Here is a 17,819-nt window from a genome sequence, read left to right as displayed (position 1 = left end):
CAACAGGACAACCAGCTAAGACAGAGGACAAAGTGACATACTCTCTTATTAGATGCAAGAGTGATGATTAAATCTAGTATTATTTAGAGATAGAAGCAAACCCTCCCTTTTTTATTCTTATATGTATATTTATGTAAATAAATATTCTTCATTTTTAACTTTTGTATCTATCTTTCATTGCTTGTCTCGTTGCGTGTCTGCTCCCGATTCATATGCTGATAGGTTGGTGTGTGATAGCTTTAAAAATAATCATCCCCTAGACATTAAACGCGCCAAACACACATCACATTTCCCCCACCTGTCACAGTTTTATACATATTTAGTCTAACTAGCCCATCAAATGAAATGCTAAAAGAACTTACTCTGTGCACAAATGTCTATGAACCCTGGAGAAGCTGCTCGTATAGAAGATATTTGTTAGTCTAACTAGGACGTGTGACGTAATGGAATTTTTTTCCTTTGACGTCATATGGAGTTAATTCTTTAAATGAAATGCTTAAAGATCTCACTCGGTGCACCAATGTCTATGAACACTCGACTAGCTGCTCGAATAGATGATATTTTTTATTCTAACTGTGTGACGTAGTGGATTTTTTTCCTTTGACATCATATTGAATAAATTCTTTAAATGCTAAAACAACTCGGTATAGTAATGTTTATTAAACCTCGTAACGTGACTAGCATTTTAAAAAGACATAATAGCCAGAGAAAAATCTAATTTAGATTTTTTACACTAGATCTAGATTTTTTTTTTTTACACTAGAGCTAGATTTTTAAAACTAGATCTAGATTTTTTTCTTACACTAGAGCTAGATTTTTAAAACTAGATTTAGATTTAAGTTCTAATTAAAATCATTATAGAATCTAGATTTAGAATTTCTTGGGTCTAGTTTAGAATGTTTGATGTTTTTAATGTTTCGGATGTTCCTTCAGAGTTGTAGTCCAAACCTCCCGTATGACGACGGGGGATGTGAGCGGGCAGGGTTTGAACCTGGAACTATCGATGAATCCAAACGACAGTCCAGCGCGCAAACCGCAATACCAGACAGCCATGATTTAGACTAGATCAAGATCTATAATTTTAATTTCTAGGCTTAAAGTGTAGATTGTTATTTCTAAAGTCTAGATTGTCAATATGTCAATATTGCAATGTTATAAAATACTAAAACTAATTTTTCATATTGCAATTAGTCTATTAATTGATTATCTAGTGTGTTATTTTTTTAATATGAATCTTCTAAATTACATCTACATTTTCCCAAGTATATATTTTAGATCTAGATCTAGTAGATATAGATATTGAGGGTGCTAAATTAGTAGTTTAGTTTAGGTAGATCTATATTCTCATTCTAGTCATCCTCATTCTAGTTCCATTTAAATGAAAATGCTCAATACCAAAAGATTATCTAAAATCTCTCTTCTGACATATTGTACATCTCCGGTAGTTGTCTTTCCGTAATGTGTAGGTATGTTATCAATTGTAGGCTATTTTTTTATAACTAGTTTGTCATTAGATTAAGAGCAATGTCTGGACTGGTTATCTCTACCTCGGCGTTCCAGTACCACCTCATCGTGGTCGCCGGGTGAACACTCCTGCTCTTAAAAGAGTGGCCAAGGGTACTGGTTGCTTGCCGCTGATGAATGAGCAGCCGGCAAGTGTAAAAGGAACTCAAAGGGGTTATGTCCAGCCTTTTCCCTGTGGGGCCCCGGGGCAATGGTGAGTAAGAGACCTAACGGGATAGCGGATAGCGCTGGACACCAACTCGAGGGTTGTTCGGGTTCTCCTGGGACTCGGCTGATTCACAGGTCTCTCTTTGGGCAAAGACTGGACTGACTGGCGCGGCCTTAGCGGGCTGCGTCGGGCGGACTGGTCGGCGCCAACGAGCTAGGCTCTATCTAGCCCGTCCCCTGTGAGGTAGTAGAGGAACGCGATTCCCAATAAGACGTTTCGATACTGGGAATATCGAGAAATCCTTACACAACCACTCCTCCTGTAAGCGAGCTCTTGCCATACGGAGGTGGTGACCAGTGGTGCGGACTTCCCGCACCCTAGAATCCCAGAACCTCTTGCAGGCCCTGTTTACACTACTTTCTAATCGACAATAACTAAGGCCGCCAACGGTCTTCGACTTCTATGCAAGCATGAATAATACACATCAAACCAGAAAACCCGGGTACGAGCAGACCCGAACAGGCTCCGTCGCGCGGGTAGTGGGAGGCAGGCCCGACAACGAAAAATCCTCTACTACTCGCCCCGTGGTTCCGATCCGGCGGAACTTGTCGAACCACGAGAAATTAGCGAAGGTTCCCCTTCCCAGGACAAAGCCCTCTTCCCAGAATACACTGCATTCGTTCTTCCCTCGGAAGAACGGTAGCCAAGGTGTGGCTAGCCAACCACACCAACCTGGTGGTCATGTCCCGCACCAGGCCCAACCAACTATTACCATCCAAAAGGCTTAACCGACTACGACCAACGAAGCGAGGACCATCAGTCCTCCAAAACACCAACCATTACAACGGTTTGTCGCTTCCAGTCCAAAACCCTTAGGGAGCGATAAACTTAGCCAGATAAAAGTACTTCAGCTCCATGTCTGTGGATTAATACCCAAGATATTAGAGCTTACAAAACTCCTCCATGAGAGGGCAATAGACATCGCGCTCTTGCAGGAGACTCTGGTAGGCAAGAAACGAAGTAGCAACATCAGTGGCTATACGGCTTATAAATGTAAATGTGAAGAGTGCCGTGGAATTATCACATATGTAGGAAACGGCATGACAGTTTCACAAAATCCTAGCCCTCAAAGCGGGCGTACCGACGCCATCTCGCTTGATATATTCAAAGCTGGTAGAAAACTTACGGTCATTATGTGTTACAACCCGCCAAAACATGAACTTGCCATTAACCTCGGCAATAAGAATATTCTCACTAAAACTCTATTAGCAGGGGACCTAAATGCCAAGTCTCCTGCATGGGGCTATGACACAACCGACTCCTCGGGCCAAAAAGTCCAAGAAATTCTCAACACTACGAACCTATTCTGCCTACAGAATAAACATAGCCCTCCAACCCTCCTACACACTGGCAACGGGTCTCTCTCAAGACCTGACCTAACACTTTTCTCCTCAGACCTAGAGTGGAAAACCACAATTAATGTTCTTGAGGATGTTGGAAGTGATCATAGGCCCTTTGAAATTACTATTGCTCTCTCAGAGGCCAGGGGTGTAGCCACTAAATGGCCCAAAAAATGGAGCTACACTAAGGCTGACTGGCCAGCGTACGGGGCGGCTGTCGACTCCGCCCTGTCGGGTATCGCGGTGGAGGAAGGGACAGTCGACACTAAATACGGAGAAATCACTGCAGCGATTTTGGGTGCGGCTAGGAAGCATATCCCGCGGACCTATCCCGGCATTCGGCATAGACCCTCCTGGTCCCAAGAATTAGATCGAATAGTCAGGGCCAGGTAACGGGTGAGACGCAGAGCACAAAGAAAGTGGACCCCCGAATGCCGCAGGGAGTTCAATGCATTATGCCGGAAGGCAAGCGAGGTGGCCCAATGTGTACGGGCGGACCACTGGAGGGATTCCTGTGCCGGGCTGGATCTTCGGGATACTTCCAAAGCCTGGCGTCTTATTCGTAATCTTGAGGCCAAAGATTCGGTGCGTACAGCCACCCCATTTTTGTCACCCAGTGGGGATAGAGTGGCAAAAGATAAAAAAATGGCCGACTTGCTTAACAAATATTTTGCTTCGATAAGCAAGTCCGAAAAGAAGTCAGCCACGTCTATAGCCCTCAACAAGGAGCGTAAAAGACTCGAGAGGGAGCCGGATGGGTCGGAAGACTTGGTTACGTGCAATGCGCCCTTCTGCCGTGCTGAGCTGGACAGAGCGATAGCTAAGTGCAAAAACAGAAAGGCTCCGGGGCCAGACAAGGTTACTCCTGAGATGGTAAAACACCTCGGGGGTATTGCGAAAGACAAACTCCTTGAGTTTGCGAATCGGACCTGGGTAGAATCCAGACTACCCAGGGCCTGGCGCTGTGCTACCATTGTTCCAATACTAAAAAAGGGCAAAGACGCGACTAACGTGGAGTCCTACAAACCCATATCCCTGACCTCCACTATCGGAAAGATAGTACAATGGATGGTCAGCGAGCGACTCGTGTGGAGCTTTGAGAGTGCCGGTATCCTAGCGCCAGAGCAGGCTGGCTTTAGGGCAGGCTTGAGCCCGATCGACCAGGTCACAGTTTTCATGCAGGAGGTGGCCAATGGGTTCCAGAGGTCCGAGAGCACATATGCAGTTTTTATAGACCTAAAACAGGCTTATGACCGGGTGTGGAAGCAAGGCCTCTATCTTAAGCTTAGAGCCTTGGGCGTACGCGGGCGGACCTACAACTGGATAAAACAGTTCCTAACGAAGAGGAAAATACGAACACAGTTCCATTACTCTCTAAGTGGGGAAAATACCCCAATAAGAGGGTTACCACAGGGATCCTCCCTCTCATGTATCCTTTTCATGGCCTATCTTAATGATTTGCCAAGCTCACTTCGGTGTCGCCAACTGCTATATGCTGATGATATTTTCCTCTGGTCAACCGGGAAGAAAGCTGACCAACTACAGGCAGCATTACAAGCCGACCTCCATAGATCTCCTCGTATTGTTCAAAATGGCAGATTCAGATAAACGTTGCCAAAACGACCTGGAGCCTGTTCAGCCTGGGAATCGACATTCTTGGGGCCTCATTCGAGCTCCAACTCGGTGGGCTGCGACTCCAACGTGTAAAACACGCCAAAATATCTAGGAGTCACCCTAGATAGGAAGCTCTCAATGCACTTGCACATCCAGGATGTTGAACGAAAGGCCTCGGAGAAGTTAGGGTTACTCAGAAAGCTAACCAGTACCACACTGTACACAGGGGCTGTCAGATCCCAAATCAAGTACAGCCTGCCCGTGCAGGTGTACGCAAGCAAGACGGCCCTCGAATCACTCGACCGTGTACAGGCCCAGGCTCTCAGATTCATTTGCGGCACCTATAGAACGAGCCCAATTTCCGCTGCAGAAATTATGTCCAACGTGGCTCCTCTCAGCCTGAGAAGAGAGAGCGCGCCGTGCTAACGGCCCTGGAACGCTACAAAGGGGCGAACCAGGGCTACCGACCCATACATTAGTCACTCAGTGGAGAGTAAAAAACAGGATAAAACGGACATCATTCATGCACTGCGCGTCAAATTTGAGTGCTCAAGCTGGCCTCTCCACTGACCGGGTCCCAATCCGACGGATAAGCACGTGCCCGCCCTGAAGGAGACTGCCCACCCCTCCCATAAATTTCACTATACATGGGTTGGAGGGGGCCACAAAACGACACACACACACCGATTTACTAAGAAAAATGGCAATGGACACACTAAAGACCTACCCAGCCGACGCCATTTACTGTTACACAGACGGGTCGGTCATGAAGGACCCCGTAAGAGCTAGGTATGGGGCCTATATCTGTTACCCAGACCACGAACCAGACAAGCTGTCAGGCAAATGCGGCCTCGCCACATGGAGCTTTGATGCAGAATTAACGGCGATAACCAACACACTCAATTACCTGCTCCAAAAAATGCGTGAAAAGATAACCGTTGCGACAACCGTTGTAATGTTTACGGATTCCCAGTCCTGCCATGGCTGGCTTAGGGGTAAAGTCCAATTAACAAAGTACGTTTCAACAGGCTACCACAGTTATACGAGAGTGGGTACATGAAAAGTGGTTGAAATCCTGGTATGACTCCAACACTGCCAGGGGAGTCTGGCAGCACATCCGTCGCCCAAATCGAGAGAACCCGTGGTGGAGGCTAAAAAGTTTGGAACAAACAACAATAAAGCAGTGGCGCACGGGACACTGCCCCATAGGTGAGTACTTTGCCCGGTTCCGGCCAAATTTTGATGCCCGTTGCCGACACTGTGGGGAATCAGAAGAGACGGTGGAGCATGTCTTGCAAGAGTGTCCGCAGCTCCGCGAGCTGCGGGAAGACGTATCCAGTGGTTCACTATGTTTGTATGGAAGCTATGAGGCACTACGCCAAACATCAGAGTTCCTTACCAGGGCACTACGGGAGACCTAGGTCTCACTGCCTTGTCACCAATTGGAGTTCATCTCAGGTTATCTCTACGGTCTCGGTTTCATACCCTGCTCGATGCCATCCTCAGTCTAACAGCGAATATGCGGATCCAAAGAGGGATTCGTCTCCCACGGGGGCCGCCTCTGAGTTTGTGTGGCAGCACAAACTCTCTTTGTAATCTTGTTCTTTTTGAAGTTGAGTATTTCCATTGATATACTTGTTTGTAGATGAACATTCATTTGTTGTTGTTTTTCATTGCTTACATTCTATATTTATTAATTATTTTTTTTTGGTCACTGTTCTGGATTTCCAGTTATATAATCTCTAAATTTTTAGTTTTTAGTTGTCTGTCGGCCGTTCGTCTTATTTACATCTCAAAAACTATAAAAGAGATTCAAAATACGATTTCATGATTTTTTTTTACCAAAGTTCTCGTGCTACAGTTATTGAATCATTTGAAAGCCAAGTTTTCTTTGTAAAATTAAATATGCAAGCTTTTTATCATAAAAATACACAATTTTTAAAACTTTCTTTATAGTAGAAGACGCTGTATTTAGTTATGGGGTTTAGTTATTTACTACTCTATATAACACTAATGTCCAAGCAAAAAATCCATAGCGATTACGTTTATTGTTGTATGCATATAAATGTAAGTGTTTTAAAAACAGGATGTAAAAATTATAATAAGGCTTGTCTTCGCATGGTAGAGTAGCCAAATGAAATTTCTGTAACTATGCAGCCCCAGCTGTGACCTACATATTTTGCCACATACAGGAAAAGCATAACCATTGTCAGCCTGTGTTCAATTAATATTTTCTCTTCGCCGTCTGATTCTGTCCTCCGCATCGGGTTTTTTTGTGTGTTAAATGTGTATCCCGCGGCCTTCGTGGGAGACCTCCAGCTGTCTCGTTCTAAGTCCACATGTAACCAGAATGTAATAAGCAAATTGAATGTAATTTTCTATCCTCGCTTATCATATAGCAACGTTTAATCAAGGCCGGATTTAATTAATGAAGGCTCTATAATTTTTCGAAAGCTTTAATAAAAACTTAGAAGCATGCCATATTTTAAAAGGAAGAAGTGAAATACTTGTGAATTTAATCTTTTTTTCTATATTCAAATAGTATTCGTTGCACCTAACTTTGCAAGATCTAGATAACATGATATGTTAAATGTATTTTCTAGTTCTTCTTGTTTTCGCGATAGAAATGGGATGAACAAACAGACAAGGATAATAGCTGCTTTTCTGTGGCCGCTAAAGAAATTCAATAAAGTTTACGTACATTATGTCAAATAATGTAGCATCCGATTATTTAAAAAATAATTGTTTAAACAGATTTTTTTTTTAATTTGCAGGAATGTGATAACAACATTTTCATCAAACCTGTTTTTCTTTAGAGATTCTTATTTTATCTTATTGTGACAAGAGGGACAATAGGGGTGGCTACCTTCATTTTCTTTTTTTAGAGTTAGTCCCCTTTATTACTTGATTTAAGTCCCTGTTAACTGTGTACAATTGCCACTCCCTCTTCAGTCTTTGTGTTAAATGTGTATCCCGCGGCCTTCGTGAGAGACCTCCAGCTGTCTCGTTCTAAGTCCACATGTAACCAGAATGTAATAAGCAAATTGAATGTAATTTTCTATCCTCGCTTATCATATAGCAACGTTTAATCAAGGCCGGATTATTGTGAACTAAATATCCATAATGTGTTTATAATAGTTTTGATGTTCTGCTCTGACTGTGTTAATCAAGAGGAGTGTGCCACTTTATGAGAATGTATCTTTCCCTAACGAGCTAAGAAGACTTTATTTATTTTTTGTTAATAAGTTGGTAGATGCAAACATTATGTCTTGTCTCTTATCCTTTCCTGTATGTTTTTTTTATAAAGGCCAGATTTGGGTCGTATAGTATGTAAAAGACAAACTTTTGTCTTGAGAAGAGACAGTTGTGTGTCTCATGGACTATTTTGATTCCTGTATTATATTATTGTAATCCATTGTTTGTTTTGAGCTGAGACGCTATTGTGCCTCTGTGATGACAGTTCTATGATTATGTTGAACTGAACCGGCCCTACTATTTTGATTTTTTCTTCATTATTTGATTTGCCTTTGTTGGCCCTTATGCCCATTTTCTCTTAATGATCTTTTTCTTTTGTTCCTTCATAAACTCTTTATTAGTTGTACTGAAATCTCAAAGTTGTTACTTGTATGTTTTAGTAAGTTTTATATATCTAGTGGTTAAAATTAATAGCCTGGATAGTATAATTTGGGACCACAAAATATCACTAGACTAACTTGCCAGTACAGCAGAAGTCACAGGTCTTATGACCTATCCAAATTCTAGGTCACACTTATCTATTAAAGACGTTACTTCAAAAACAAAGAAGAGGATTACGTTTACAGACAAATAGAGAGATTCGTTTACTACTAAAAGCTAACTTTTGTTGCTAAGTAAAGTTTACCTTTCATACCATGTGGTCTATAAAGCTGACAAAATATAGAGCATCTGTTCATGTTGCCAGCACAATGACCAACGAGAATGTCTATATCTTTTTATAAAATTTAGATTTCCTATTAGATGAGCATCGTTTAAAAATATAAATTAATATACGGATCTGCTGCCATTTAGCCAATCAATAATTTTTAACATTGTAAGTTAAACAATGTTTTTTTATATAAAAATAAAATTTTTAATTTCTAAAATGTAATTTTATTTTCGTTGGTATCAAGACTAAACTGTCTGTCATTCAAACACTCAACACCAAAACACCCATGCCCAAAATATTCCGTTTCTGTTTTGTGGACTTTCACAGTCCAATTCTGATTCCGTGTGACAAACCGTTTAAGCTCACTCAAGGTATCACACAGGTCTAAGCATTTAATTAATTTATTTACACCTATTAATCATCAATTTTACTAATTTAGTGATCAAGAGCTAAAACACAGCCACCACCCCTCCAATCCAACCCCACCCCCTTTGGCATTGATATCACATTTTACCATCCCCACCTTAACACGTGCCACACTAGACTCTTGACAAGAGTACACTTACTCCATCTATCTTGGCAAACATCCGTTGACCTCCACTCCGGCTGGTCACTTCTAAGTGCCCATTCAATTCAACGCCCCGGGCAACGCTGTTCGTCTAGCAATAGCCATTATCAAGGTATGATCTTCTTTGTCCGGCCGAGCTCTAATAATCTTCCACCCCCCTTTTATATCCTCTGACCACCTCGGGTCTTTCAACTCGCGCCTTCGCGCGGTGTCTATCTCCCGGAAACTCCGTCACGGTCAAGCGAGGATCTCTCTGTCAAAGACGCCGGATAGTCTAGATCACCTTTGCACTTATCTCCCGCCTCACCCCCTCTCCACGTGTATATGGACAAGACTTCATCGTCCTATCACATTCTCGCTGGAGAGCTGAGAGGGAGCAAATCTATCTCTTGCTTGAGCTCTGGACTATTGTCATTCCCTCATTTCACTTTGAATTGGTGGTATGTAACTTTGTAAAGTGCTTGAGAACCATTTTACTTAGTGGTGTATATAATTGTGCATTTATTTACTACATTATTATTGTGTACATATTTGTGTATTCATCATGGATAGTGTAAGTAGATTACTGTATACTTATATTTTATATCATGACTTTTGTGGCTAAATGTTCAAGCCATCTGGACTAGAGTTTATTAACAATTCTTACCAGATGTAATTAGCTCTTTAACTATTATTAATATAACTCTGATATATTAGCGCTCAGCACGAGCCTTCAATATATTGTTATCGATTAATTCCTTGGCAGGGAATTATCAAAACATTTCTGTAAACATGTCTTATTACTGAGTATGTAATTACTTATGCTCTATGTTTACTTATGTGAGAGCATGGGCGAGTATCGGACGTTGATCTACCCTTCCCTTTCATCTCATTTATCTAAGCGATGTATGTACTTGCTATTCACCGTGACTGGTGAACATCACTTGTATTACTTATCAAATATCACTTATTACTGTTTGTTATTTCCCTTAATGGGAGTCCCCATTATTTTTGTTATCTCCCTTGATGGGACACTATATTCATTTGTTAGTTCCCTTTGATATTTATGAAACTTGCTTTTAGTTTTTCTGCTTCAGTCTGATGATGTCCTTCACGGAAAGGCATCTACCTAACGTGTTATCATTATGGCTAAACCGTCGCATACATCATATCGTTGCAGCTTTTATTTTTAGGCAACATCCGCCTGATATTTTAGCAACATAAAGCTGATACCAGATTTGTTGGCACCAGATCTGCAGACATCAGTCCTACTCATCCTTCAAGAGTCCAGGCAACAACGCTAGCCACAGACCCGTCACTGGCTTGACTGAATGGTAGACGCAGCTTATCTCTGCAACCATACAACGTTGGACTGCATCCGGAGCCTGGATCCACTACACCAGCTCATCAGCAGACAGCATCAGTACCAGCCACTCCCGTTTCATCAGTGCAGCACCGACCAAAAGCTAAGCAACCAGCCTAATGACACTCAGATCACTTGTTTCTTAAATCTATCGATGATAGACCCCTACATGTAAATACGCTAGATCCCATCCTAGCAACTGTACAGCATTTTACCTTTTAATTATCCTTTGTATAATAAACTGTACATACTTTTACATCTAAATATAGTATTTGTTGCCTGCATTATAACGCTGTGCTTGTAGATTATATGTGCAAGTGTGGGATCACAAACTATAAAATCCCCTAGACACCCGTAACGGCTCAATTTTAATCCAACTTGTCACATTCGGTCATGAAATTTACACAATATACTTGTATAACAAACATCTTTATGAAGTGTTTTTTTAAAGTAATACATACATTTAGATATATAAAATGTTATCTTAGAAACTTTTTTCATTACAACGAAATAAAACAACTTTAAAAAATTATTGTGAATATTGATCTATATAGATAAAGCTTTTTTTTTTGCTTTTGCTGTAAAACATTCTTTGTAGTAATTTAAGTCTATTTTACACATTACTAAAGAACAAGACCCCGATGTTTTCTGTTTTAGACATTTTTGTAATTTAACTAATGCTTTTTTTGCAAATAATTGTACATTGGCTATTAAGAAAAAACACATGCATGAGTTATAGACTTTCACTTCTGTGACAGGAATCTCAATAGGTTTAAAAGGCTCCTTGTTATTTAAATTAACCTTTGGGTAATCAACGACAGCTCCTTTATCAGCAAGACCCGATGCCGCAATATAAGCTGTAATATTTCTTCCAGGTGCATCATTCACAGAGACATCACGGCGATTTAGTTTAATTTTATCTCACTTCACATCAATATTTGTGCCTTCAACTTTCTCCAGTTTCCCTGTAAAAGTAAATTGATATTGAGTTTCATCAGTAAGTCTGTTTATGAATCGACGTGCATCTGGAAACTTCTGAAATAACATTCCCAACATCCAGACTCATTTGCTATAATCACTTTGTTTCTTAAGAGGTTTGTAAAATGGATTATTGGCGTTTCCGAAGCGTTAATTGTAGGTGGGTCTGCAGCTGTTAGTTCTATGTTGTTGATGGAAGCTACAATTACCGTCTTCCCAGCGCAAGAATCCTCTCATTTCTGTAGAAAACTTGGTCATAATGATTTCAGTTCGTCTTATTTTACTCATAATTACCTCGTATTTAGCTCCTTCCATTGGTTCAAGCTTGATAGAAGATTGTTTAATAAAGCCTTGAGTTTCAGAGACACTCTTTGAATTAGTAGTTGAAGTTGAATATTGGAATGTAGTCTTATAAGAAAACTTCCCCTTGATTAAGCTAGTGTTAAAGATTAATTCTATTTCAAGTTCGTGACTGTTGGAAAAAGTACTAGTGGTAGAAAGAGTGATAGTTTCTTGAAACCTGCCATACCCCTTGTAATGTGATAAGGTAGCCATATTCCACAATGTCGTATCCATGATGCGTGTCTGTATTTTACTCTTCTCGTCCATTTTTAAAGGTTTGGCTGCTGGTGTACAGCATCGAATTTTTTTCAAAAAGTAAAGGTCATCTCCGTCAGCTCGGTACAGTCCGGTCAGAAAAGATTCAGCTGGACAGAAACATTTACCCTCTTGAGTCATACAGTAAGCTATGTCAATATCTTGACATGACCCATAATTCAATGGGTGAGTGGCTGGTTTGGTGCATCTTGCGTGCTCGATGTTGAAAAGATAGCCCTTATATGGTGGAAATGCCTGATTTGACCTGTACAAGCCTTGAAGGAAGTAGCCTACACGACAGAAAGCCCAGGAGTTATCATTGTCTAGTGCATAAGTCCAGTCATCGTAGACTGCCTGCTGTTCAACGTTATTCCAAGGAGCGATTGGTTGACAACATTCAACACCTTCTAAGTGAGCAAGAGGATCGTCCCAATAGTTGTATTTCCATCTGTTCAGTCCAATGATGTAAGCGTTGATCTGCTAATATTCGTATATAATATACTCGTATTCAAATTCATCTTTATTATCAACACAACTGCTGCTTTAAAAAATGCTTAAAATAAATGTTTTAAATAAATTAAGGTATTTCTCATTAAAATTGGTGCTTTCAGTTTTATCTAATTGACCTTGTGCAATTGTAATTATCGTAGGTCTGAATACTGTTTGGACCTATGGTTTGCTGCCACGTTAAGAGCTATTGGTCTCTTTCACAGTATTTTCTTTTCTCCTGATCCCTAAAGGTGTTTGAAGTCGTAGGTGCTTTGAAGTGCTAGAGTGTAGACATCTTTATTGAGATGTCGGATGTTATAAGATGTTACTGTGACATGCCAGAAATTCAATAGATGTATATCTCTCATGGGCGTAGCCAAGATTTTTCAGTTAAGGGGGGGGGGGGAGTTTTCTCCCCCCAACCCCGCCCCGAAAAAAATGGATGAATGTGTATTTGTGTGTGTGTACATAATTAATCTTTATTACATTCTGATCCTTCATTCTTTTGGAAGACGTTATTTGTATCCTATTATAGGTTCTTCCTGGAGTTAGTAGAAAATGTGTAGACTCCCCGTTCTCCCCAGATGGGTGGTCTGGGGGAGCGCTGAGAGCTTCCCCAGCGAGGGACGATAATAAAAGCCAACAAAATGCATATTCTGATGTATCTACAGAGCTCTATCTTGCTATTAAAAAGTAGTTTTTTTATCTAATGTGCTATTCTTACTGACTTAGATCCACCCGCACCGTTCGGTGCTTTGGCTGGCAAGTTGTTTCCACAAAAATCTGTCACTGGCAATGTCTTAAGCCTCTTCCCATCTGCACTGAGGACCTAGATGAAAGTGTGGCGCCAAGTTGTACTAGGATGTCATCGCAACTCTTATTATGCATAATTCATTTTGTCGCAGAACATGCTTATCGTAAATTTTGGAAAGGTGGGGGGTAAAATCAAAATCTTTCTCAGACGTGCTATTGGATTTTGGGTATTGTCGTTTTGCATTTTTGTTTTGTTTTGTTTTTTTTAGAAGAGAGAGTTTTAAACTAAAAAACCCCTTGGTAGAGGGTTTTAAACTTAACCCCCCCCCCTTTGGCTGTGCTGGGGCAAGTGATGGTTTAGTATTAAATCTCACATAAAATAAACAAAATGAAAGCAAAAAATCAGTCACTAAATTTCGACCCCCCCCCACCTCCCTTTTCGGGGAGGGATGAACTTCACCCTCCCCCCGATACGCCCATGATATCTCTAGATCTAAATATTATCTCTGAGATTCAATGAATGGAGATCCTTTTTAAATCAACTACAGAACTTTAACTCACCAATTGAGAATCACTTAACATAAGTACAGTATTTACAATAGTAAACTGTATGAAATGAATAACGTCATACATAGTTCTTAAAAAATATATTAAGATTTCTATTAGATCTAATAAAATATAAAACTTGTCTCTACTGATTCTAATTAAAAACCAAAATACGTCTAATCTCTACCAAAGTTACTTCCAGACTAATTTTTCTTTACTTTCGATCCCGCGTCTTTATTTGTTCTTTAAAATGTTACTTAATACTTAATGAAATCATTTTATACAACCAATCAAATAATTTCTTGTCAAATGTCCTATGCGTGATAGACACGTGTCTGCTACGTCATTCGAAATTTCGAGGTTGACCTTAACCTAGACCTAAGTTTATTTTAAAGTATTTATATTTTAAATTAATACGTGACAGTCTCCCTCAGTGCTTTTCTTTTGTAAAAAAAAATAGATGCCCGTACTCAGCGATGCCTAACTTTTAACTACTAATAAATTAATAATACACGTAAAAATATAAGAAAAGTCAACATTTTTTCACCACATTAAAAAAGGTGCCGTTAAGCCATACTGTTGCTTACCGTCACAAAAAAGCACTGGTCTCCCCTACTCACAAGTTCAAACGTTAAAGGTCTATGACGATTTCGATTTAAGTGCCATCTAGATAGAAAGAACAACAAAAGAGAATAAAATGAGCCAATGAGCAGCTTTTAGCCCCACTGTATTAGAAGAGGATGTGGCACATGGAGATCTATTGGTTTAAACTTGTCTGGTGAGCCTCAGTGGGTCTCATGACGTTGGTTCTCAACATAAGATAGGTACAGAAAAAAAAAAGATCCACGCATAGTAGGAGCTTGCAATAATAAGCGAAATTAAAAAGCATATATTAAGGGTATCAATTAGTTTGGATCAGACATATATTTAAATTTGTTATAAGCCTCGGACGACAATCTATAAAGGGGACTATATCAGTTATACCACCACTTCAGTCAAGTACTATTTCTTTCCCTTGTTTGAGATACCAAACAAAAATTTGTATTACTAATAGTTCATAAACTTATTTGGTAATTTTAATTTGATCCTTGTGTCGTCGTCAAAATAAATAATTGTGCAAAATTTCCGCTTGAACCAAAATAGGGTGACGAAGAAATAACGTGTACAAACTTTTAGACAGACAGACAGACAGAGTTGATATAAGCTTTGTAAAAAGGCGTAGAATTGTGCTTCATTAGCAGATTTTGTTTCATTACTCTTTTATTACATAAGTTAAAACAAATGATTAGAACATTATTATTTGTATTTTGTATTTGTATTGAAGAAGACACAAACAAACATATTTTACAAATAAGAGCAGATTTAAAGAGCTTATGAATGAGTTTTTCTTTTGCTATTCAATGTAGAGTTTTATTTGTTCAATATTTCGGCATCTTTCAATATTTCATTAGAGTCTACTTATATGGGTTTGAAAATGTCACAATATCGAAAAATTAATTTTGGCTAGAATGTTTCATTAATGTAAATTTTCCATGACGTAAGACGGGAAAAACGCCACTGACGTCACTAGGCTTACAGCAGTAAATGAAAATTTTCTTTTAAAAACAAGAACAAGTTTAAGTGAATCAATAAACGTAATTAAACATTTACGTACCTTTTTATTAGATTGATTTATTATGGAACTATAGAAAAAAAGTTATTAAATTCAATTTGCCGATGCATAATTAGTTATTGTGTTTTAATTTATTGTGTTTTAAGTTATTGTGTTTTAAGATATTGTGTTTTAAGTGCTTTATAAATTGTTGACACTTTTATTGCGTAGAGAGGTGCAGATAGCCTTTACTTTGTTTTTATTTTGTTGGTGACCTCCAGTTGTCTCGTTCTGAGGCAGACCATATCACTCCATGGGCTATAGCGCAAATGGGATGGATGGATGGCAAAAGCCGATAGGAGTTTCTTATAGTCCGACAGTCAGGCTGGCATGGCACGTATCCCGTATGGGGTCGAAGATATGCAAAAGGCAAGTTGGTTGGCGTAACAGAGTTGCCCCACGGAAACGTTTCTTTAGAAAACTAATGCAATGATTTAAGTCTATTAAGAAAAAAATGCGCCATTTTACTTTGTCACAAAGTGCGTGTTTCACCCTAATACTTAGAGATTTGCATCACTTGATGTTTCTTACTAAAGCCAGGGGCGAATCATTCATGGAGCGAATGGGGTTCAATTAACCCGGGCCCACGAACATTTAGGGGCAATAACCCAATGGTAACAACCATGGCGCCAGTGCCGGATTTACCCCTATGCAAAATGAGCTCTAGCTTAAGGCCTCCTAGAAAAATTAAGTAGTTACCTACAATATCTGAACTTACATGGGGGCCAATATCTCAAATAGCTTTAGGCTTTATCAACTCTAAATACGGCACTGCATGGCGCGTAGGGGTTTCATATCTCCTGGTCCCATGACTAATAACATATGTAACCAAATATTCTGAAATTTTAGCAGCAAAGTTATTTAATGTGTTGAAATACAGCTTCAGATCCCATAAAACTCTTGAGGAAGAACTGACTGCAATTTGACTTCTCTATTAGGTCATAATTTGCTTTCAAAATTAACGCTCGAGCTGAATAAGCGTCTGCACTAAATGGTGAGCTGAGAGTATTGAAAACTGGTTCCAAGCTCTTGACGTCTTAAAATTGGTTTCAAATTATTCCACAATAAAAGAAACAAAATGAGTCTTGTAGCCTACTTTTCAACCATTTCAATAGAACTAGTTTCACCTTTCAGCAAAGAAAAATAACAAAAGCTGTTTTAATTTGCTTGCCTGGAGAAATGGAAAAGCTTTGTTTGAAAAGATTTAACATATACATACAAGTGAAAACTACCCATTGTAATAGTGTAGATGACAAACATGAAGTCTGTTTCCACTCTTCATTAGAAATATGAGTAACTAGGTAACAGTCAACGTCTTTCAAGGGTCAAAACATTGCCTTGAGATCCAATAGTCTTCTCAAAACGTTACCTATGCTAAAACAACAGATACTGCTGTGGTACCAAACATCAGAATGTTGTGTGGTTAAGACTACTAGCTTTGATAAATTTGATCACTGAAATAATTGGATCAGTAATATGTTTGATATTCAATAATACTTGACACAAATTTACCGTTTAGAGTTTATGGTCAGGATATTGTTCTTTAATTAATTTTTTAAAATTCTGTTTATCTAAGTCAAATCACACGCTCCATGAGTTGTTACTCATTCCAATGGGCATAGCCGGAAGGTGGCTTGGGCTTGACCCTCCACCACGGAATGAAATCCCCCTCCCGCAGGGGGGGGGGGGTCGGAATTAAGTGACTGATTTTGTGCTTAGATTTTTTTTAAAGGTGAGATTTTAGTATTAAACCATCACTTGCCTTAGCACAGCCAAAAGGGTTTTGAATTTAAAACCCCCTACCATGGGTTCTTGCAGTGAAATCCCCCTCTTCTATAAAACAAAACAAAAAAAAAATGCAAACGACAATGCCCAAATTCCAAGAGCACAGTTAAGGAAGATTTTGATTTTAAAACCCCATCCAAATTTTACGATAAACCCCCTCTTCAAAAAAACAAATTATGCTCTCAAAATGTTTTAACCATAGCTAATTGAGTTATGACTCAGTTTTAAGTTTTAACCCCCCCCCCCCTTTCAGCTGGTTTTGAAGGTAAAAATACCTCTTGAATAATAAAAACAAAGCAAATTATTCATTACGTTTTGAAATAAAACTTTTTATTAGCAGGAAAATGCAATGTAGATACCTCAGAATATGCATTTGGTTGGCTTTCAATATCAGAAATAGTGCTTGGCTGCGGGGCTTCGCCCGCGCTAAAGGAGCTCCTAGCGCTCCCTCAGACCCCCTTTCTGGCTAAGACGGGGAGTCTACAATTTTTCCCACTAACTCCAAGTGTCAGAATGTAAT

General features: G+C 39.6%; 1 pseudogene; it reads right to left on the bottom strand.

Moving 5' to 3' along the window:
• Positions 1 to 10,531: 10,531 nt before the first annotated feature.
• LOC129926689 (uncharacterized) lies at positions 10,532 to 13,899 on the bottom strand (annotated as a pseudogene).
• Between the last annotated feature and the right edge of the window lie 3,920 nt (positions 13,900 to 17,819).

Source organism: Biomphalaria glabrata, chromosome 6 (assembly GCF_947242115.1).
Source record: "Biomphalaria glabrata chromosome 6, xgBioGlab47.1, whole genome shotgun sequence".
NCBI lineage: Eukaryota > Metazoa > Mollusca > Gastropoda > Planorbidae > Biomphalaria > Biomphalaria glabrata.
Note: the sequence above shows the minus strand (reverse complement) of the source record. Positions and strands in the feature narration are given on the sequence as shown.